The sequence below is a fragment of the Glandiceps talaboti genome, chromosome 10 (assembly GCF_964340395.1).
Source record: "Glandiceps talaboti chromosome 10, keGlaTala1.1, whole genome shotgun sequence".
NCBI classification, from domain to species: Eukaryota; Metazoa; Hemichordata; class Enteropneusta; family Spengelidae; genus Glandiceps; species Glandiceps talaboti.
The window spans coordinates 20290308-20309573 of NC_135558.1; the positions used below are offsets into that span (position 1 = coordinate 20290308).

A 19266-nucleotide genomic window follows, 5' to 3' on the forward strand; every position below is an offset into this window, starting at 1 on the left:
AGTACTTGCCTACGGCCATACTACGTAGAAAACACCGGTTCTCGTCCGATCACCGAAGTTAAGCTGCGTCGGGCGTGGTTAGTACTTGGATGGGAGACCGCCTGGGAATACCACGTGCCGTAGGCGTTTCTATTTTATATTTGTTTTTCATTTCTTTTCATTTTACTCGAGATATGTTTGTATGATCATTTTTTTTTATCGTTACGAGTCTTACGACAATGACGTGAACTGCTCGGGGTTGCGCCTCTTGTGACGAGCGCCATCTACGACAAAAAGTAACCATTAGGTATTTTATATTTTTTTTCATTTCTTTTCATTTTACTCGAGATATGTTTGTATGGTTATTTTTCAACTTGTTCTGAGAGCAACGAACACCCTGAGCAACAACCACCTGTAGCAACAACATACGACATACCATGAATACAGTATCTATCTGATGCGGCGATCTATGTGTTCACTCACATATTGCGATTACAGTTTTAAGTCACTACGGATAACTTCTCTCGCCATTTAAAAAACAAATTACTGCCCCCAAAAATAGGGTTGGTCGGGTTATCGGAAAAACACATTGTTTCTGTTTACTGGTAACTGTCTTTCAGTATTTTCTAGTGGGTATTAAACGAGTCGTTAGTATATAACCTTATAACTTTGCTGTAAGTACTTGCCTACGGCCATACTACGTAGAAAACACCGGTTCTCGTCCGATCACCGAAGTTAAGCTGCGTCGGGCGTGGTTAGTACTTGGATGGGAGACCGCCTGGGAATACCACGTGCCGTAGGCGTTTCTATTTTATATTTGTTTTTCATTTCTTTTCATTTTACTCGAGATATGTTTGTATGATCATTTTTTTTTTATCGTTACGAGTCTTACGACAATGACGTGAACTGCTCGGGGTTGCGCCTCTTGTGACGAGCGCCATCTACGACAAAAAGTAACCATTAGGTATTTTATATTTTTTTTCATTTCTTTTCATTTTACTCGAGATATGTTTGTATGGTTATTTTTCAACTTGTTCTGAGAGCAACGAACACCCTGAGCAACAACCACCTGTAGCAACAACATACGACATACCATGAATACAGTATCTATCTGATGCGGCGATCTATGTGTTCACTCACATATTGCGATTACAGTTTTAAGTCAGTACGGATAACTTCTCTCGCCATTTAAAAAACAAATTACTGCCCCCAAAAATAGGGTTGGTCGGGTTATCGGAAAAACACATTGTTTCTGTTTACTGGTAACTGTCTTTCAGTATTTTCTAGTGGGTATTAAACGAGTCGTTAGTATATAACCTTATAACTTTGCTGTAAGTACTTGCCTACGGCCATACTACGTAGAAAACACCGGTTCTCGTCCGATCACCGAAGTTAAGCTGCGTCGGGCGTGGTTAGTACTTGGATGGGAGACCGCCTGGGAATACCACGTGCCGTAGGCGTTTCTATTTTATATTTGTTTTTCATTTCTTTTCATTTTACTCGAGATATGTTTGTATGATCATTTTTTTTTTATCGTTACGAGTCTTACGACAATGACGTGAACTGCTCGGGGTTGCGCCTCTTGTGACGAGCGCCATCTACGACAAAAAGTAACCATTAGGTATTTTATATTTTTTTTCATTTCTTTTCATTTTACTCGAGATATGTTTGTATGGTTATTTTTCAACTTGTTCTGAGAGCAACGAACACCCTGAGCAACAACCACCTGTAGCAACAACATACGACATACCATGAATACAGTATCTATCTGATGCGGCGATCTATGTGTTCACTCACATATTGCGATTACAGTTTTAAGTCAGTACGGATAACTTCTCTCGCCATTTAAAAAACAAATTACTGCCCCCAAAAATAGGGTTGGTCGGGTTATCGGAAAAACACATTGTTTCTGTTTACTGGTAACTGTCTTTCAGTATTTTCTAGTGGGTATTAAACGAGTCGTTAGTATATAACCTTATAACTTTGCTGTAAGTACTTGCCTACGGCCATACTACGTAGAAAACACCGGTTCTCGTCCGATCACCGAAGTTAAGCTGCGTCGGGCGTGGTTAGTACTTGGATGGGAGACCGCCTGGGAATACCACGTGCCGTAGGCGTTTCTATTTTATATTTGTTTTTCATTTCTTTTCATTTTACTCGAGATATGTTTGTATGATCATTTTTTTTTTATCGTTACGAGTCTTACGACAATGACGTGAACTGCTCGGGGTTGCGCCTCTTGTGACGAGCGCCATCTACGACAAAAAGTAACCATTAGGTATTTTATATTTTTTTTCATTTCTTTTCATTTTACTCGAGATATGTTTGTATGGTTATTTTTCAACTTGTTCTGAGAGCAACGAACACCCTGAGCAACAACCACCTGTAGCAACAACATACGACATACCATGAATACAGTATCTATCTGATGCGGCGATCTATGTGTTCACTCACATATTGCGATTACAGTTTTAAGTCAGTACGGATAACTTCTCTCGCCATTTAAAAAACAAATTACTGCCCCCAAAAATAGGGTTGGTCGGGTTATCGGAAAAACACATTGTTTCTGTTTACTGGTAACTGTCTTTCAGTATTTTCTAGTGGGTATTAAACGAGTCGTTAGTATATAACCTTATAACTTTGCTGTAAGTACTTGCCTACGGCCATACTACGTAGAAAACACCGGTTCTCGTCCGATCACCGAAGTTAAGCTGCGTCGGGCGTGGTTAGTACTTGGATGGGAGACCGCCTGGGAATACCACGTGCCGTAGGCGTTTCTATTTTATATTTGTTTTTCATTTCTTTTCATTTTACTCGAGATATGTTTGTATGATCATTTTTTTTTATCGTTACGAGTCTTACGACAATGACGTGAACTGCTCGGGGTTGCGCCTCTTGTGACGAGCGCCATCTACGACAAAAAGTAACCATTAGGTTTTTTTTTTTTTTTTTCATTTCTTTTCATTTTACTCGAGATATGTTTGTATGGTTATTTTTCAACTTGTTCTGAGAGCAACGAACACCCTGAGCAACAACCACCTGTAGCAACAACATACGACATACCATGAATACAGTATCTATCTGATGCGGCGATCTATGTGTTCACTCACATATTGCGATTACAGTTTTAAGTCACTACGGATAACTTCTCTCGCCATTTAAAAAACAAATTACTGCCCCCAAAAATAGGGTTGGTCGGGTTATCGGAAAAACACATTGTTTCTGTTTACTGGTAACTGTCTTTCAGTATTTTCTAGTGGGTATTAAACGAGTCGTTAGTATATAACCTTATAACTTTGCTGTAAGTACTTGCCTACGGCCATACTACGTAGAAAACACCGGTTCTCGTCCGATCACCGAAGTTAAGCTGCGTCGGGCGTGGTTAGTACTTGGATGGGAGACCGCCTGGGAATACCACGTGCCGTAGGCGTTTCTATTTTATATTTGTTTTTCATTTCTTTTCATTTTACTCGAGATATGTTTGTATGATCATTTTTTTTTTTATCGTTACGAGTCTTACGACAATGACGTGAACTGCTCGGGGTTGCGCCTCTTGTGACGAGCGCCATCTACGACAAAAAGTAACCATTAGGTATTTTATATTTTTTTTCATTTCTTTTCATTTTACTCGAGATATGTTTGTATGGTTATTTTTCAACTTGTTCTGAGAGCAACGAACACCCTGAGCAACAACCACCTGTAGCAACAACATACGACATACCATGAATACAGTATCTATCTGATGCGGCGATCTATGTGTTCACTCACATATTGCGATTACAGTTTTAAGTCACTACGGATAACTTCTCTCGCCATTTAAAAAACAAATTACTGCCCCCAAAAATAGGGTTGGTCGGGTTATCGGAAAAACACATTGTTTCTGTTTACTGGTAACTGTCTTTCAGTATTTTCTAGTGGGTATTAAACGAGTCGTTAGTATATAACCTTATAACTTTGCTGTAAGTACTTGCCTACGGCCATACTACGTAGAAAACACCGGTTCTCGTCCGATCACCGAAGTTAAGCTGCGTCGGGCGTGGTTAGTACTTGGATGGGAGACCGCCTGGGAATACCACGTGCCGTAGGCGTTTCTATTTTATATTTGTTTTTCATTTCTTTTCATTTTACTCGAGATATGTTTGTATGATCATTTTTTTTTTATCGTTACGAGTCTTACGACAATGACGTGAACTGCTCGGGGTTGCGCCTCTTGTGACGAGCGCCATCTACGACAAAAAGTAACCATTAGGTATTTTATATTTTTTTTCATTTCTTTTCATTTTACTCGAGATATGTTTGTATGGTTATTTTTCAACTTGTTCTGAGAGCAACGAACACCCTGAGCAACAACCACCTGTAGCAACAACATACGACATACCATGAATACAGTATCTATCTGATGCGGCGATCTATGTGTTCACTCACATATTGCGATTACAGTTTTAAGTCACTACGGATAACTTCTCTCGCCATTTAAAAAACAAATTACTGCCCCCAAAAATAGGGTTGGTCGGGTTATCGGAAAAACACATTGTTTCTGTTTACTGGTAACTGTCTTTCAGTATTTTCTAGTGGGTATTAAACGAGTCGTTAGTATATAACCTTATAACTTTGCTGTAAGTACTTGCCTACGGCCATACTACGTAGAAAACACCGGTTCTCGTCCGATCACCGAAGTTAAGCTGCGTCGGGCGTGGTTAGTACTTGGATGGGAGACCGCCTGGGAATACCACGTGCCGTAGGCGTTTCTATTTTATATTTGTTTTTCATTTCTTTTCATTTTACTCGAGATATGTTTGTATGATCATTTTTTTTTATCGTTACGAGTCTTACGACAATGACGTGAACTGCTCGGGGTTGCGCCTCTTGTGACGAGCGCCATCTACGACAAAAAGTAACCATTAGGTATTTTATATTTTTTTTCATTTCTTTTCATTTTACTCGAGATATGTTTGTATGGTTATTTTTCAACTTGTTCTGAGAGCAACGAACACCCTGAGCAACAACCACCTGTAGCAACAACATACGACATACCATGAATACAGTATCTATCTGATGCGGCGATCTATGTGTTCACTCACATATTGCGATTACAGTTTTAAGTCAGTACGGATAACTTCTCTCGCCATTTAAAAAACAAATTACTGCCCCCAAAAATAGGGTTGGTCGGGTTATCGGAAAAACACATTGTTTCTGTTTACTGGTAACTGTCTTTCAGTATTTTCTAGTGGGTATTAAACGAGTCGTTAGTATATAACCTTATAACTTTGCTGTAAGTACTTGCCTACGGCCATACTACGTAGAAAACACCGGTTCTCGTCCGATCACCGAAGTTAAGCTGCGTCGGGCGTGGTTAGTACTTGGATGGGAGACCGCCTGGGAATACCACGTGCCGTAGGCGTTTCTATTTTATATTTGTTTTTCATTTCTTTTCATTTTACTCGAGATATGTTTGTATGATCATTTTTTTTTATCGTTACGAGTCTTACGACAATGACGTGAACTGCTCGGGGTTGCGCCTCTTGTGACGAGCGCCATCTACGACAAAAAGTAACCATTAGGTATTTTATATTTTTTTTTCATTTCTTTTCATTTTACTCGAGATATGTTTGTATGGTTATTTTTCAACTTGTTCTGAGAGCAACGAACACCCTGAGCAACAACCACCTGTAGCAACAACATACGACATACCATGAATACAGTATCTATCTGATGCGGCGATCTATGTGTTCACTCACATATTGCGATTACAGTTTTAAGTCACTACGGATAACTTCTCTCGCCATTTAAAAAACAAATTACTGCCCCCAAAAATAGGGTTGGTCGGGTTATCGGAAAAACACATTGTTTCTGTTTACTGGTAACTGTCTTTCAGTATTTTCTAGTGGGTATTAAACGAGTCGTTAGTATATAACCTTATAACTTTGCTGTAAGTACTTGCCTACGGCCATACTACGTAGAAAACACCGGTTCTCGTCCGATCACCGAAGTTAAGCTGCGTCGGGCGTGGTTAGTACTTGGATGGGAGACCGCCTGGGAATACCACGTGCCGTAGGCGTTTCTATTTTATATTTGTTTTTCATTTCTTTTCATTTTACTCGAGATATGTTTGTATGATCATTTTTTTTTATCGTTACGAGTCTTACGACAATGACGTGAACTGCTCGGGGTTGCGCCTCTTGTGACGAGCGCCATCTACGACAAAAAGTAACCATTAGGTATTTTATATTTTTTTTCATTTCTTTTCATTTTACTCGAGATATGTTTGTATGGTTATTTTTCAACTTGTTCTGAGAGCAACGAACACCCTGAGAAACAACCACCTGTAGCAACAACATACGACATACCATGAATACAGTATCTATCTGATGCGGCGATCTATGTGTTCACTCACATATTGCGATTACAGTTTTAAGTCAGTACGGATAACTTCTCTCGCCATTTAAAAAACAAATTACTGCCCCCAAAAATAGGGTTGGTCGGGTTATCGGAAAAACACATTGTTTCTGTTTACTGGTAACTGTCTTTCAGTATTTTCTAGTGGGTATTAAACGAGTCGTTAGTATATAACCTTATAACTTTGCTGTAAGTACTTGCCTACGGCCATACTACGTAGAAAACACCGGTTCTCGTCCGATCACCGAAGTTAAGCTGCGTCGGGCGTGGTTAGTACTTGGATGGGAGACCGCCTGGGAATACCACGTGCCGTAGGCGTTTCTATTTTATATTTGTTTTTCATTTCTTTTCATTTTACTCGAGATATGTTTGTATGATCATTTTTTTTTATCGTTACGAGTCTTACGACAATGACGTGAACTGCTCGGGGTTGCGCCTCTTGTGACGAGCGCCATCTACGACAAAAAGTAACCATTAGGTATTTTATTTTTTTTTTCATTTCTTTTCATTTTACTCGAGATATGTTTGTATGGTTATTTTTCAACTTGTTCTGAGAGCAACGAACACCCTGAGCAACAACCACCTGTAGCAACAACATACGACATACCATGAATACAGTATCTATCTGATGCGGCGATCTATGTGTTCACTCACATATTGCGATTACAGTTTTAAGTCACTACGGATAACTTCTCTCGCCATTTAAAAAACAAATTACTGCCCCCAAAAATAGGGTTGGTCGGGTTATCGGAAAAACACATTGTTTCTGTTTACTGGTAACTGTCTTTCAGTATTTTCTAGTGGGTATTAAACGAGTCGTTAGTATATAACCTTATAACTTTGCTGTAAGTACTTGCCTACGGCCATACTACGTAGAAAACACCGGTTCTCGTCCGATCACCGAAGTTAAGCTGCGTCGGGCGTGGTTAGTACTTGGATGGGAGACCGCCTGGGAATACCACGTGCCGTAGGCGTTTCTATTTTATATTTGTTTTTCATTTCTTTTCATTTTACTCGAGATATGTTTGTATGATCATTTTTTTTTTATCGTTACGAGTCTTACGACAATGACGTGAACTGCTCGGGGTTGCGCCTCTTGTGACGAGCGCCATCTACGACAAAAAGTAACCATTAGGTATTTTATATTTTTTTTCATTTCTTTTCATTTTACTCGAGATATGTTTGTATGGTTATTTTTCAACTTGTTCTGAGAGCAACGAACACCCTGAGCAACAACCACCTGTAGCAACAACATACGACATACCATGAATACAGTATCTATCTGATGCGGCGATCTATGTGTTCACTCACATATTGCGATTACAGTTTAAAGTCAGTACGGATAACTTCTCTCGCCATTTAAAAAACAAATTACTGCCCCCAAAAATAGGGTTGGTCGGGTTATCGGAAAAACACATTGTTTCTGTTTACTGGTAACTGTCTTTCAGTATTTTCTAGTGGGTATTAAACGAGTCGTTAGTATATAACCTTATAACTTTGCTGTAAGTACTTGCCTACGGCCATACTACGTAGAAAACACCAGTTCTCGTCCGATCACCGAAGTTAAGCTGCGTCGGGCGTGGTTAGTACTTGGATGGGAGACCGCCTGGGAATACCACGTGCCGTAGGCGTTTCTATTTTATATTTGTTTTTCATTTCTTTTCATTTTACTCGAGATATGTTTGTATGATCATTTTTTTTTTATCGTTACGAGTCTTACGACAATGACGTGAACTGCTCGGGGTTGCGCCTCTTGTGACGAGCGCCATCTACGACAAAAAGTAACCATTAGGTATTTTTTTTTTTTTTCATTTCTTTTCATTTTACTCGAGATATGTTTGTATGGTTATTTTTCAACTTGTTCTGAGAGCAACGAACACCCTGAGCAACAACCACCTGTAGCAACAACATACGACATACCATGAATACAGTATCTATCTGATGCGGCGATCTATGTGTTCACTCACATATTGCGATTACAGTTTTAAGTCACTACGGATAACTTCTCTCGCCATTTAAAAAACAAATTACTGCCCCCAAAAATAGGGTTGGTCGGGTTATCGGAAAAACACATTGTTTCTGTTTACTGGTAACTGTCTTTCAGTATTTTCTAGTGGGTATTAAACGAGTCGTTAGTATATAACCTTATAACTTTGCTGTAAGTACTTGCCTACGGCCATACTACGTAGAAAACACCGGTTCTCGTCCGATCACCGAAGTTAAGCTGCGTCGGGCGTGGTTAGTACTTGGATGGGAGACCGCCTGGGAATACCACGTGCCGTAGGCGTTTCTATTTTATATTTGTTTTTCATTTCTTTTCATTTTACTCGAGATATGTTTGTATGATCATTTTTTTTTTATCGTTACGAGTCTTACGACAATGACGTGAACTGCTCGGGGTTGCGCCTCTTGTGACGAGCGCCATCTACGACAAAAAGTAACCATTAGGTATTTTATATTTTTTTTCATTTCTTTTCATTTTACTCGAGATATGTTTGTATGGTTATTTTTCAACTTGTTCTGAGAGCAACGAACACCCTGAGCAACAACCACCTGTAGCAACAACATACGACATACCATGAATACAGTATCTATCTGATGCGGCGATCTATGTGTTCACTCACATATTGCGATTACAGTTTTAAGTCAGTACGGATAACTTCTCTCGCCATTTAAAAAACAAATTACTGCCCCCAAAAATAGGGTTGGTCGGGTTATCGGAAAAACACATTGTTTCTGTTTACTGGTAACTGTCTTTCAGTATTTTCTAGTGGGTATTAAACGAGTCGTTAGTATATAACCTTATAACTTTGCTGTAAGTACTTGCCTACGGCCATACTACGTAGAAAACACCGGTTCTCGTCCGATCACCGAAGTTAAGCTGCGTCGGGCGTGGTTAGTACTTGGATGGGAGACCGCCTGGGAATACCACGTGCCGTAGGCGTTTCTATTTTATATTTGTTTTTCATTTCTTTTCATTTTACTCGAGATATGTTTGTATGATCATTTTTTTTTTATCGTTACGAGTCTTACGACAATGACGTGAACTGCTCGGGGTTGCGCCTCTTGTGACGAGCGCCATCTACGACAAAAAGTAACCATTAGGTATTTTATATTTTTTTTCATTTCTTTTCATTTTACTCGAGATATGTTTGTATGGTTATTTTTCAACTTGTTCTGAGAGCAACGAACACCCTGAGCAACAACCACCTGTAGCAACAACATACGACATACCATGAATACAGTATCTATCTGATGCGGCGATCTATGTGTTCACTCACATATTGCGATTACAGTTTTAAGTCACTACGGATAACTTCTCTCGCCATTTAAAAAACAAATTACTGCCCCCAAAAATAGGGTTGGTCGGGTTATCGGAAAAACACATTGTTTCTGTTTACTGGTAACTGTCTTTCAGTATTTTCTAGTGGGTATTAAACGAGTCGTTAGTATATAACCTTATAACTTTGCTGTAAGTACTTGCCTACGGCCATACTACGTAGAAAACACCGGTTCTCGTCCGATCACCGAAGTTAAGCTGCGTCGGGCGTGGTTAGTACTTGGATGGGAGACCGCCTGGGAATACCACGTGCCGTAGGCGTTTCTATTTTATATTTGTTTTTCATTTCTTTTCATTTTACTCGAGATATGTTTGTATGATCATTTTTTTTTTATCGTTACGAGTCTTACGACAATGACGTGAACTGCTCGGGGTTGCGCCTCTTGTGACGAGCGCCATCTACGACAAAAAGTAACCATTAGGTATTTTATATTTTTTTTCATTTCTTTTCATTTTACTCGAGATATGTTTGTATGGTTATTTTTCAACTTGTTCTGAGAGCAACGAACACCCTGAGCAACAACCACCTGTAGCAACAACATACGACATACCATGAATACAGTATCTATCTGATGCGGCGATCTATGTGTTCACTCACATATTGCGATTACAGTTTTAAGTCAGTACGGATAACTTCTCTCGCCATTTAAAAAACAAATTACTGCCCCCAAAAATAGGGTTGGTCGGGTTATCGGAAAAACACATTGTTTCTGTTTACTGGTAACTGTCTTTCAGTATTTTCTAGTGGGTATTAAACGAGTCGTTAGTATATAACCTTATAACTTTGCTGTAAGTACTTGCCTACGGCCATACTACGTAGAAAACACCGGTTCTCGTCCGATCACCGAAGTTAAGCTGCGTCGGGCGTGGTTAGTACTTGGATAGGAGACCGCCTGGGAATACCACGTGCCGTAGGCGTTTCTATTTTATATTTGTTTTTCATTTCTTTTCATTTTACTCGAGATATGTTTGTATGATCATTTTTTTTTATCGTTACGAGTCTTACGACAATGACGTGAACTGCTCGGGGTTGCGCCTCTTGTGACGAGCGCCATCTACGACAAAAAGTAACCATTAGGTATTTTATATTTTTTTTCATTTCTTTTCATTTTACTCGAGATATGTTTGTATGGTTATTTTTCAACTTGTTCTGAGAGCAACGAACACCCTGAGCAACAACCACCTGTAGCAACAACATACGACATACCATGAATACAGTATCTATCTGATGCGGCGATCTATGTGTTCACTCACATATTGCGATTACAGTTTTAAGTCACTACGGATAACTTCTCTCGCCATTTAAAAAACAAATTACTGCCCCCAAAAATAGGGTTGGTCGGGTTATCGGAAAAACACATTGTTTCTGTTTACTGGTAACTGTCTTTCAGTATTTTCTAGTGGGTATTAAACGAGTCGTTAGTATATAACCTTATAACTTTGCTGTAAGTACTTGCCTACGGCCATACTACGTAGAAAACACCGGTTCTCGTCCGATCACCGAAGTTAAGCTGCGTCGGGCGTGGTTAGTACTTGGATGGGAGACCGCCTGGGAATACCACGTGCCGTAGGCGTTTCTATTTTATATTTGTTTTTCATTTCTTTTCATTTTACTCGAGATATGTTTGTATGATCATTTTTTTTTTATCGTTACGAGTCTTACGACAATGACGTGAACTGCTCGGGGTTGCGCCTCTTGTGACGAGCGCCATCTACGACAAAAAGTAACCATTAGGTATTTTATATTTTTTTTCATTTCTTTTCATTTTACTCGAGATATGTTTGTATGGTTATTTTTCAACTTGTTCTGAGAGCAACGAACACCCTGAGCAACAACCACCTGTAGCAACAACATACGACATACCATGAATACAGTATCTATCTGATGCGGCGATCTATGTGTTCACTCACATATTGCGATTACAGTTTTAAGTCACTACGGATAACTTCTCTCGCCATTTAAAAAACAAATTACTGCCCCCAAAAATAGGGTTGGTCGGGTTATCGGAAAAACACATTGTTTCTGTTTACTGGTAACTGTCTTTCAGTATTTTCTAGTGGGTATTAAACGAGTCGTTAGTATATAACCTTATAACTTTGCTGTAAGTACTTGCCTACGGCCATACTACGTAGAAAACACCGGTTCTCGTCCGATCACCGAAGTTAAGCTGCGTCGGGCGTGGTTAGTACTTGGATGGGAGACCGCCTGGGAATACCACGTGCCGTAGGCGTTTCTATTTTATATTTGTTTTTCATTTCTTTTCATTTTACTCGAGATATGTTTGTATGATCATTTTTTTTTTATCGTTACGAGTCTTACGACAATGACGTGAACTGCTCGGGGTTGCGCCTCTTGTGACGAGCGCCATCTACGACAAAAAGTAACCATTAGGTATTTTATATTTTTTTTCATTTCTTTTCATTTTACTCGAGATATGTTTGTATGATTATTTTTCAACTTGTTCTGAGAGCAACGAACACCCTGAGCAACAACCACCTGTAGCAACAACATACGACATACCATGAATACAGTATCTATCTGATGCGGCGATCTATGTGTTCACTCACATATTGCGATTACAGTTTTAAGTCAGTACGGATAACTTCTCTCGCCATTTAAAAAACAAATTACTGCCCCCAAAAATAGGGTTGGTCGGGTTATCGGAAAAACACATTGTTTCTGTTTACTGTTAACTGTCTTTCAGTATTTTCTAGTGGGTATTAAACGAGTCGTTAGTATATAACCTTATAACTTTGCTGTAAGTACTTGCCTACGGCCATACTACGTAGAAAACACCGGTTCTCGTCCGATCACCGAAGTTAAGCTGCGTCGGGCGTGGTTAGTACTTGGATGGGAGACCGCCTGGGAATACCACGTGCCGTAGGCGTTTCTATTTTATATTTGTTTTTCATTTCTTTTCATTTTACTCGAGATATGTTTGTATGATCATTTTTTTTTATCGTTACGAGTCTTACGACAATGACGTGAACTGCTCGGGGTTGCGCCTCTTGTGACGAGCGCCATCTACGACAAAAAGTAACCATTAGGTATTTTATTTTTTTTTTCATTTCTTTTCATTTTACTCGAGATATGTTTGTATGGTTATTTTTCAACTTGTTCTGAGAGCAACGAACACCCTGAGCAACAACCACCTGTAGCAACAACATACGACATACCATGAATACAGTATCTATCTGATGCGGCGATCTATGTGTTCACTCACATATTGCGATTACAGTTTTAAGTCACTACGGATAACTTCTCTCGCCATTTAAAAAACAAATTACTGCCCCCAAAAATAGGGTTGGTCGGGTTATCGGAAAAACACATTGTTTCTGTTTACTGGTAACTGTCTTTCAGTATTTTCTAGTGGGTATTAAACGAGTCGTTAGTATATAACCTTATAACTTTGCTGTAAGTACTTGCCTACGGCCATACTACGTAGAAAACACCGGTTCTCGTCCGATCACCGAAGTTAAGCTGCGTCGGGCGTGGTTAGTACTTGGATGGGAGACCGCCTGGGAATACCACGTGCCGTAGGCGTTTCTATTTTATATTTGTTTTTCATTTCTTTTCATTTTACTCGAGATATGTTTGTATGATCATTTTTTTTTTATCGTTACGAGTCTTACGACAATGACGTGAACTGCTCGGGGTTGCGCCTCTTGTGACGAGCGCCATCTACGACAAAAAGTAACCATTAGGTATTTTATATTTTTTTTCATTTCTTTTCATTTTACTCGAGATATGTTTGTATGGTTATTTTTCAACTTGTTCTGAGAGCAACGAACACCCTGAGCAACAACCACCTGTAGCAACAACATACGACATACCATGAATACAGTATCTATCTGATGCGGCGATCTATGTGTTCACTCACATATTGCGATTACAGTTTTAAGTCACTACGGATAACTTCTCTCGCCATTTAAAAAACAAATTACTGCCCCCAAAAATAGGGTTGGTCGGGTTATCGGAAAAACACATTGTTTCTGTTTACTGGTAACTGTCTTTCAGTATTTTCTAGTGGGTATTAAACGAGTCGTTAGTATATAACCTTATAACTTTGCTGTAAGTACTTGCCTACGGCCATACTACGTAGAAAACACCGGTTCTCGTCCGATCACCGAAGTTAAGCTGCGTCGGGCGTGGTTAGTACTTGGATGGGAGACCGCCTGGGAATACCACGTGCCGTAGGCGTTTCTATTTTATATTTGTTTTTCATTTCTTTTCATTTTACTCGAGATATGTTTGTATGATCATTTTTTTTTTATCGTTACGAGTCTTACGACAATGACGTGAACTGCTCGGGGTTGCGCCTCTTGTGACGAGCGCCATCTACGACAAAAAGTAACCATTAGGTATTTTATATTTTTTTTCATTTCTTTTCATTTTACTCGAGATATGTTTGTATGGTTATTTTTCAACTTGTTCTGAGAGCAACGAACACCCTGAGCAACAACCACCTGTAGCAACAACATACGACATACCATGAATACAGTATCTATCTGATGCGGCGATCTATGTGTTCACTCACATATTGCGATTACAGTTTTAAGTCACTACGGATAACTTCTCTCGCCATTTAAAAAACAAATTACTGCCCCCAAAAATAGGGTTGGTCGGGTTATCGGAAAAACACATTGTTTCTGTTTACTGGTAACTGTCTTTCAGTATTTTCTAGTGGGTATTAAACGAGTCGTTAGTATATAACCTTATAACTTTGCTGTAAGTACTTGCCTACGGCCATACTACGTAGAAAACACCGGTTCTCGTCCGATCACCGAAGTTAAGCTGCGTCGGGCGTGGTTAGTACTTGGATGGGAGACCGCCTGGGAATACCACGTGCCGTAGGCGTTTCTATTTTATATTTGTTTTTCATTTCTTTTCATTTTACTCGAGATATGTTTGTATGATCATTTTTTTTTTATCGTTACGAGTCTTACGACAATGACGTGAACTGCTCGGGGTTGCGCCTCTTGTGACGAGCGCCATCTACGACAAAAAGTAACCATTAGGTATTTTATTTTTTTTTTCATTTCTTTTCATTTTACTCGAGATATGTTTGTATGGTTATTTTTCAACTTGTTCTGAGAGCAACGAACACCCTGAGCAACAACCACCTGTAGCAACAACATACGACATACCATGAATACAGTATCTATCTGATGCGGCGATCTATGTGTTCACTCACATATTGCGATTACAGTTTTAAGTCAGTACGGATAACTTCTCTCGCCATTTAAAATACAAATTACTGCCCCCAAAAATAGGGTTGGTCGGGTTATCGGAAAAACACATTGTTTCTGTTTACTGGTAACTGTCTTTCAGTATTTTCTAGTGGGTATTAAACGAGTCGTTAGTATATAACCTTATAACTTTGCTGTAAGTACTTGCCTACGGCCATACTACGTAGAAAACACCGGTTCTCGTCCGATCACCGAAGTTAAGCTGCGTCGTGCGTGGTTAGTACTTGGCTGGGAATACCACGTGCCGTAGGCGTTTCTATTTTATATTTGTTTTTCATTTCTTTTCATTTTACTCGAGATATGTTTGTATGATCATTTTTTTTTTATCGTTACGAGTCTTACGACAATGACGTGAACTGCTCGGGGTTGCGCCTCTTGTGACGAGCGCCATCTACGACAAAAAGTAACCATTAGGTATTTTATATTTTTTTTCATTTCTTTTCATTTTACTCGAGATATGTTTGTATGGTTATTTTTCAACTTGTTCTGAGAGCAACGAACACCCTGAGCAACAACCACCTGTAGCAACAACATACGACATACCATGAATACAGTATCTATCTGATGCGGCGATCTATGTGTTCACTCACATATTGCGATTACAGTTTTAAGTCACTACGGATAACTTCTCTCGCCATTTAAAAAACAAATTACTGCCCCCAAAAATAGGGTTGGTCGGGTTATCGGAAAAACACATTGTTTCTGTTTACTGGTAACTGTCTTTCAGTATTTTCTAGTGGGTATTAAACGAGTCGTTAGTATATAACCTTATAACTTTGCTGTAAGTACTTGCCTACGGCCATACTACGTAGAAAACACCGGTTCTCGTCCGATCACCGAAGTTAAGCTGCGTCGTGCGTGGTTAGTACTTGGCTGGGAATACCACGTGCCGTAGGCGTTTCTATTTTATATTTGTTTTTCATTTCTTTTCATTTTACTCGAGATATGTTTGTATGATCATTTTTTTTTATCGTTACGAGTCTTACGACAATGACGTGAACTGCTCGGGGTTGCGCCTCTTGTGACGAGCGCCATCTACGACAAAAAGTAACCATTAGGTATTTTATATTTTTTTTCATTTCTTTTCATTTTACTCGAGATATGTTTGTATGGTTATTTTTCAACTTGTTCTGAGAGCAACGAACACCCTGAGCAACAACCACCTGTAGCAACAACATACGACATACCATGAATACAGTATCTATCTGATGCGGCGATCTATGTGTTCACTCACATATTGCGATTACAGTTTTAAGTCACTACGGATAACTTCTCTCGCCATTTAAAAAACAAATTACTGCCCCCAAAAATAGGGTTGGTCGGGTTATCGGAAAAACACATTGTTTCTGTTTACTGGTAACTGTCTTTCAGTATTTTCTAGTGGGTATTAAACGAGTCGTTAGTATATAACCTTATAACTTTGCTGTAAGTACTTGCCTACGGCCATACTACGTAGAAAACACCGGTTCTCGTCCGATCACCGAAGTTAAGCTGCGTCGGGCGTGGTTAGTACTTGGATGGGAGACCGCCTGGGAATACCACGTGCCGTAGGCGTTTCTATTTATTATATTTGTTTTTCATTTCTTTTCATTTTACTCGAGATATGTTTGTATGATCATTTTTTTTTTATCGTTACGAGTCTTACGACAATGACGTGAACTGCTCGGGGTTGCGCCTCTTGTGACGAGCGCCATCTACGACAAAAAGTAACCATTAGGTATTTTTTTTTTTTTTTTCATTTCTTTTCATTTTACTCGAGATATGTTTGTATGGTTATTTTTCAACTTGTTCTGAGAGCAACGAACACCCTGAGCAACAACCACCTGTAGCAACAACATACGACATACCATGAATACAGTATCTATCTGATGCGGCGATCTATGTGTTCACTCACATATTGCGATTACAGTTTTAAGTCAGTACGGATAACTTCTCTCGCCATTTAAAAAACAAATTACTGCCCCCAAAAATAGGGTTGGTCGGGTTATCGGAAAAACACATTGTTTCTGTTTACTGGTAACTGTCTTTCAGTATTTTCTAGTGGGTATTAAACGAGTCGTTAGTATATAACCTTATAACTTTGCTGTAAGTACTTGCCTACGGCCATACTACGTAGAAAACACCGGTTCTCGTCCGATCACCGAAGTTAAGCTGCGTCGGGCGTGGTTAGTACTTGGATGGGAGACCGCCTGGGAATACCACGTGCCGTAGGCGTTTCTATTTTATATTTGTTTTTCATTTCTTTTCATTTTACTCAAGATATGTTTGTATGATCATTTTTTTTTATCGTTACGAGTCTTACGACAATGACGTGAACTGCTCGGGGTTGCGCCTCTTGTGACGAGCGCCATCTACGACAAAAAGTAACCATTAGGTATTTTATATTTTTTTTCATTTCTTTTCATTTTACTCGAGATATGTTTGTATGGTTATTTTTCAACTTGTTCTGAGAGCAACGAACACCCTGAGCAACAACCACCTGTAGCAACAACATACGACATACCATGAATACAGTATCTATCTGATGCGGCGATCTATGTGTTCACTCACATATTGCGATTACAGTTTTAAGTCACTACGGATAACTTCTCTCGCCATTTAAAAAACAAATTACTGCCCCCAAAAATAGGGTTGGTCGGGTTATCGGAAAAACACATTGTTTCTGTTTACTGGTAACTGTCTTTCAGTATTTTCTAGTGGGTATTAAACGAGTCGTTAGTATATAACCTTATAACTTTGCTGTAAGTACTTGCCTACGGCCATACTACGTAGAAAACACCGGTTCTCGTCCGATCACCGAAGTTAAGCTGCGTCGGGCGTGGTTAGTACTTGGATGGGAGACCGCCTGGGAATACCACGTGCCGTAGGCGTTTCTATTTTATATTTGTTTTTCATTTCTTTTCATTTTACTCGAGATATGTTTGTATGATCATTTTTTTTTTATCGTTACGAGTCTTACGACAATGACGTGAACTGCTCGGGGTTGCGCCTCTTGTGACGAGCGCCATCTACGACAAAAAGTAACCATTAGGTATTTTATATTTTTTTTCATTTCTTTTCATTTTACTCGAGATATGTTTGTATGGTTATTTTTCAACTTGTTCTGAGAGCAACGAACACCCTGAGCAACAACCACCTGTAGCAACAACATACGACATACCATGAATACAGTATCTATCTGATGCGGCGATCTATGTGTTCACTCACATATTGCGATTACAGTTTTAAGTCACTACGGATAACTTCTCTCGCCATTTAAAAAACAAATTACTGCCCCCAAAAATAGGGTTGGTCGGGTTATCGGAAAAACACATTGTTTCTGTTTACTGGTAACTGTCTTTCAGTATTTTCTAGTGGGTATTAAACGAGTCGTTAGTATATAACCTTATAACTTTGCTGTAAGTACTTGCCTACGGCCATACTACGTAGAAAACACCGGTTCTCGTCCGATCACCTAAGTTAAGCTGCGTCGGGCGTGGTTAGTACTTGGATGGGAGACCGCCTGGGAATACCACGTGCCGTAGGCGTTTCTATTTTATATTTGTTTTTCATTTCTTTTCATTTTACTCGAGATATGTTTGTATGATCATTTTTTTTTTATCGTTACGAGTCTTACGACAATGACGTGAACTGCTCGGGGTTGCGCCTCTTGTGACGAGCGCCATCTACGACAAAAAGTAACCATTAGGTATTTTATATTTTTTTTCATTTCTTTTCATTTTACTCGAGATATGTTTGTATGGTTATTTTTCAACTTGTTCTGAGAGCAACGAACACCCTGAGCAACAACCACCTGTAGCAACAACATACGACATACCATGAATACAGTATCTATCTGATGCGGCGATCTATGTGTTCACTCACATATTGCGATTACAGTTTTAAGTCAGTACGGATAACTTCTCTCGCCATTTAAAAAACAAATTACTGCCCCCAAAAATAGGGTTGGTCGGGTTATCGGAAAAACACATTGTTTCTGTTTACTGGTAACTGTCTTTCAGTATTTTCTAGTGGGTATTAAACGAGTCGTTAGTATATAACCTTATAACTTTGCTGTAAGTACTTGCCTACGGCCATACTACGTAGAAAACACCGGTTCTCGTCCGATCACCGAAGTTAAGCTGCGTCGGGCGTGGTTAGTACTTGGATGGGAGACCGCCTGGGAATACCACGTGCCGTAGGCGTTTCTATTTTATATTTGTTTTTCATTTCTTTTCATTTTACTCGAGATATGTTTGTATGATCATTTTTTTTTTATCGTTACGAGTCTTACGACAATGACGTGAACTGCTCGGGGTTGC

General features: G+C 39.4%; 28 non-coding genes and 2 pseudogenes across 28 annotated transcripts; all 30 read left to right on the plus strand.

The window, feature by feature from the left end:
• Positions 1 to 7: 7 nt before the first annotated feature.
• On the plus strand, positions 8 to 126 carry LOC144441704 (5S ribosomal RNA). Its single transcript, XR_013481422.1, has one exon. It is a non-coding gene; the product is annotated as a 5S ribosomal RNA (ribosomal RNA).
• A 537-nt stretch (positions 127 to 663) lies between these two features.
• LOC144441716 (5S ribosomal RNA) lies at positions 664 to 782 on the plus strand. Its single transcript, XR_013481433.1, has one exon. It is a non-coding gene; the product is annotated as a 5S ribosomal RNA (ribosomal RNA).
• Positions 783 to 1320: 538 nt separating this feature from the next.
• LOC144441728 (5S ribosomal RNA) lies at positions 1321 to 1439 on the plus strand. Its single transcript, XR_013481444.1, has one exon. It is a non-coding gene; the product is annotated as a 5S ribosomal RNA (ribosomal RNA).
• A 538-nt stretch (positions 1440 to 1977) lies between these two features.
• LOC144441740 (5S ribosomal RNA) lies at positions 1978 to 2096 on the plus strand. Its single transcript, XR_013481455.1, has one exon. It is a non-coding gene; the product is annotated as a 5S ribosomal RNA (ribosomal RNA).
• Positions 2097 to 2634: 538 nt separating this feature from the next.
• LOC144441751 (5S ribosomal RNA) lies at positions 2635 to 2753 on the plus strand. The gene has a single exon (XR_013481466.1). It is a non-coding gene; the product is annotated as a 5S ribosomal RNA (ribosomal RNA).
• A 537-nt stretch (positions 2754 to 3290) lies between these two features.
• Positions 3291 to 3409, plus strand: LOC144441763 (5S ribosomal RNA). The gene has a single exon (XR_013481478.1). It is a non-coding gene; the product is annotated as a 5S ribosomal RNA (ribosomal RNA).
• A 539-nt stretch (positions 3410 to 3948) lies between these two features.
• Positions 3949 to 4067, plus strand: LOC144441774 (5S ribosomal RNA). The gene has a single exon (XR_013481489.1). It is a non-coding gene; the product is annotated as a 5S ribosomal RNA (ribosomal RNA).
• A 538-nt stretch (positions 4068 to 4605) lies between these two features.
• LOC144441786 (5S ribosomal RNA) lies at positions 4606 to 4724 on the plus strand. The gene has a single exon (XR_013481500.1). It is a non-coding gene; the product is annotated as a 5S ribosomal RNA (ribosomal RNA).
• Positions 4725 to 5261: 537 nt separating this feature from the next.
• On the plus strand, positions 5262 to 5380 carry LOC144441797 (5S ribosomal RNA). Its single transcript, XR_013481511.1, has one exon. It is a non-coding gene; the product is annotated as a 5S ribosomal RNA (ribosomal RNA).
• A 538-nt stretch (positions 5381 to 5918) lies between these two features.
• On the plus strand, positions 5919 to 6037 carry LOC144441809 (5S ribosomal RNA). The gene has a single exon (XR_013481522.1). It is a non-coding gene; the product is annotated as a 5S ribosomal RNA (ribosomal RNA).
• A 537-nt stretch (positions 6038 to 6574) lies between these two features.
• Positions 6575 to 6693, plus strand: LOC144441821 (5S ribosomal RNA). The gene has a single exon (XR_013481533.1). It is a non-coding gene; the product is annotated as a 5S ribosomal RNA (ribosomal RNA).
• A 537-nt stretch (positions 6694 to 7230) lies between these two features.
• LOC144441833 (5S ribosomal RNA) lies at positions 7231 to 7349 on the plus strand. The gene has a single exon (XR_013481544.1). It is a non-coding gene; the product is annotated as a 5S ribosomal RNA (ribosomal RNA).
• Positions 7350 to 7887: 538 nt separating this feature from the next.
• On the plus strand, positions 7888 to 8006 carry LOC144441819 (5S ribosomal RNA). The gene has a single exon (XR_013481531.1). It is a non-coding gene; the product is annotated as a 5S ribosomal RNA (ribosomal RNA).
• A 537-nt stretch (positions 8007 to 8543) lies between these two features.
• LOC144441845 (5S ribosomal RNA) lies at positions 8544 to 8662 on the plus strand. Its single transcript, XR_013481553.1, has one exon. It is a non-coding gene; the product is annotated as a 5S ribosomal RNA (ribosomal RNA).
• Positions 8663 to 9200: 538 nt separating this feature from the next.
• On the plus strand, positions 9201 to 9319 carry LOC144441846 (5S ribosomal RNA). The gene has a single exon (XR_013481554.1). It is a non-coding gene; the product is annotated as a 5S ribosomal RNA (ribosomal RNA).
• A 538-nt stretch (positions 9320 to 9857) lies between these two features.
• On the plus strand, positions 9858 to 9976 carry LOC144441856 (5S ribosomal RNA). Its single transcript, XR_013481563.1, has one exon. It is a non-coding gene; the product is annotated as a 5S ribosomal RNA (ribosomal RNA).
• A 538-nt stretch (positions 9977 to 10514) lies between these two features.
• On the plus strand, positions 10515 to 10633 carry LOC144441827 (5S ribosomal RNA). The gene has a single exon (XR_013481539.1). It is a non-coding gene; the product is annotated as a 5S ribosomal RNA (ribosomal RNA).
• Positions 10634 to 11170: 537 nt separating this feature from the next.
• Positions 11171 to 11289, plus strand: LOC144441861 (5S ribosomal RNA). The gene has a single exon (XR_013481568.1). It is a non-coding gene; the product is annotated as a 5S ribosomal RNA (ribosomal RNA).
• Positions 11290 to 11827: 538 nt separating this feature from the next.
• Positions 11828 to 11946, plus strand: LOC144441862 (5S ribosomal RNA). The gene has a single exon (XR_013481569.1). It is a non-coding gene; the product is annotated as a 5S ribosomal RNA (ribosomal RNA).
• Positions 11947 to 12484: 538 nt separating this feature from the next.
• Positions 12485 to 12603, plus strand: LOC144441863 (5S ribosomal RNA). Its single transcript, XR_013481570.1, has one exon. It is a non-coding gene; the product is annotated as a 5S ribosomal RNA (ribosomal RNA).
• Positions 12604 to 13140: 537 nt separating this feature from the next.
• On the plus strand, positions 13141 to 13259 carry LOC144441864 (5S ribosomal RNA). The gene has a single exon (XR_013481571.1). It is a non-coding gene; the product is annotated as a 5S ribosomal RNA (ribosomal RNA).
• Positions 13260 to 13797: 538 nt separating this feature from the next.
• Positions 13798 to 13916, plus strand: LOC144441865 (5S ribosomal RNA). Its single transcript, XR_013481572.1, has one exon. It is a non-coding gene; the product is annotated as a 5S ribosomal RNA (ribosomal RNA).
• Positions 13917 to 14454: 538 nt separating this feature from the next.
• Positions 14455 to 14573, plus strand: LOC144441866 (5S ribosomal RNA). Its single transcript, XR_013481573.1, has one exon. It is a non-coding gene; the product is annotated as a 5S ribosomal RNA (ribosomal RNA).
• A 538-nt stretch (positions 14574 to 15111) lies between these two features.
• Positions 15112 to 15218, plus strand: LOC144441842 (5S ribosomal RNA; annotated as a pseudogene).
• Positions 15219 to 15756: 538 nt separating this feature from the next.
• LOC144441844 (5S ribosomal RNA) lies at positions 15757 to 15863 on the plus strand (annotated as a pseudogene).
• A 537-nt stretch (positions 15864 to 16400) lies between these two features.
• On the plus strand, positions 16401 to 16519 carry LOC144441867 (5S ribosomal RNA). Its single transcript, XR_013481574.1, has one exon. It is a non-coding gene; the product is annotated as a 5S ribosomal RNA (ribosomal RNA).
• A 541-nt stretch (positions 16520 to 17060) lies between these two features.
• LOC144441868 (5S ribosomal RNA) lies at positions 17061 to 17179 on the plus strand. The gene has a single exon (XR_013481575.1). It is a non-coding gene; the product is annotated as a 5S ribosomal RNA (ribosomal RNA).
• A 537-nt stretch (positions 17180 to 17716) lies between these two features.
• LOC144441869 (5S ribosomal RNA) lies at positions 17717 to 17835 on the plus strand. The gene has a single exon (XR_013481576.1). It is a non-coding gene; the product is annotated as a 5S ribosomal RNA (ribosomal RNA).
• A 538-nt stretch (positions 17836 to 18373) lies between these two features.
• LOC144441836 (5S ribosomal RNA) lies at positions 18374 to 18492 on the plus strand. Its single transcript, XR_013481547.1, has one exon. It is a non-coding gene; the product is annotated as a 5S ribosomal RNA (ribosomal RNA).
• A 538-nt stretch (positions 18493 to 19030) lies between these two features.
• Positions 19031 to 19149, plus strand: LOC144441870 (5S ribosomal RNA). Its single transcript, XR_013481577.1, has one exon. It is a non-coding gene; the product is annotated as a 5S ribosomal RNA (ribosomal RNA).
• Positions 19150 to 19266: the final 117 nt, after the last annotated feature.